Consider the following 1,660-nt stretch of genomic DNA (forward strand, 5'->3'; position numbering starts at 1 on the left):
TTTCCTTTCCTTTCCTTTCCTTTCCTTTCCTTTCCTTTCCTTAGCTATTAAAAAATCTTCATTTTTTTTTATGTAGCTTTCTGACTCTGTGTTTGTGCCTTCAACACTTTCACAATGATTTTCTGATCCTCAATGAGGAAAGCACATGTGATCCTGTCACGAACAGATGTGGCACATGGGAGCCTCCATGGGTCTGCTGACCCATTTTAGACCACCTCAGAGAACTTTAGGTTTCACAGCACGAACGCCTCGAAGTGGACCTGAGCACACGCCATATGCAGATTTTGGCTTTCCTAACCTCCTTGGTATAAAGGTAAACAGTTCTATAGGGCCACGAGGGACGGAGAGGCTTAGTCAGTTAAGTGTCCAACTTCAACTCAAATCATAATCTCCCTGTTCTTGAGTTCGAGCCCCATGTTGGGCTCTGTGCTGACAGCTCGGAGTCCGGAACCTGCTTCAGATTCTGTCTCTGTTTCTCTGCCCCTCCCCCGCTCAAGCTCTGTCTGTGTGTCTGTCTCTCTCAAATATAAACAGACATTAAAAAAATTAAAAAATAATAAATAAAGGTAAACGATTTTATTACCAGGGTTCAAGACAGCCTAGTTTTGGGCACCTGGGTGGCTCAGTGAGTTAAGCATCCGACTTTGGCTCAGGTCATGATCTCACAGTTCGTGGGTTCGAGCCTCACATCGGGTTCTGTGCTGACAGCTTAGAGCCTGGAGCCTCTTTCTGATTCTATGTCTCCCTCTCTCTCTCTCTCTGCCCTTTGCCACTCATGATCTCTCTCTCTCAAAAATAAATAAAACATAAAAAAATTAAAAAAATAAAAGCCTAGTTTTGTTAGAGGCTGTATTGTAGAACAGCCTATGACAGTATATCAAACGCTGGACCATTCTAAATGTTTATGGACGGTCGCCGTTCCAGAAGAGGAAAAAGGCACGATACCTAATAAGGAGGTTGTAGTATGGCTATTAAGTATTCAGTCAGCCAGTTAGTCAAAAAACATTTATCGAGTACTTCTTATGTACCGGGTATAGGGGCTAAAGAAATAAAAGAAGGGTCTGTTTCCTGTGTGAACCCAGTCATGTTGAGGGGCAAGGCATATACATAATCAATTATAAGGCAGAGGGTGGAAGATTGTATTTCCCCAAAATGGCTGCCGTGATTATTCTAAAATACAGATATTATTAAAAAGTTTGAGGTAGAGTCAGGTGAACTGATCAGGAGACATTTATGACTGAAAAGATATTTCATTATACTCACGGACTCCACGGGGAGGGGGCAAGGGCACGAGGGAAGCACCAGGATCAGTCAGGAGGTACAGAGGAGGGAAAAGGTGAGAAAGAACCTCCATTGTGGTTTCAGAAGGAAGGCACCAGTGAGGCAGGGCAAACAGGCTTAGGTTTGGCTATTTTGAGTAATTTCAGTGAGCTCTGAGGCATAGGGACTGTCCCTAGTTGTCTGGGATGTGACTCCAGGGTGACAAGGGCACAGGGGGTAGTAGCTGCGAGCATGACAGACCAATAAAGACGTTGGTTGTCTGTGGGCTCTGGACTGGTTGGTGTGTATTTGAAAAGTGTGCTTGTGGGTCAGTAGTTTACCATCTCTAGGCATCTGTTAACCGTGGGAGGGACAATCTCTCCAGGGTTGACACGGCCCC

The 1,660-nt window shown here is 44.7% G+C and overlaps 1 pseudogene; it reads right to left on the minus strand.

Moving 5' to 3' along the window:
• Positions 1–68: 68 nt before the first annotated feature.
• On the minus strand, positions 69–893 carry LOC115295176 (annotated as a pseudogene).
• Positions 894–1,660: the final 767 nt, after the last annotated feature.

This window comes from Suricata suricatta, chromosome 7 (assembly GCF_006229205.1).
Source record: "Suricata suricatta isolate VVHF042 chromosome 7, meerkat_22Aug2017_6uvM2_HiC, whole genome shotgun sequence".
NCBI lineage: Eukaryota > Metazoa > Chordata > Mammalia > Carnivora > Herpestidae > Suricata > Suricata suricatta.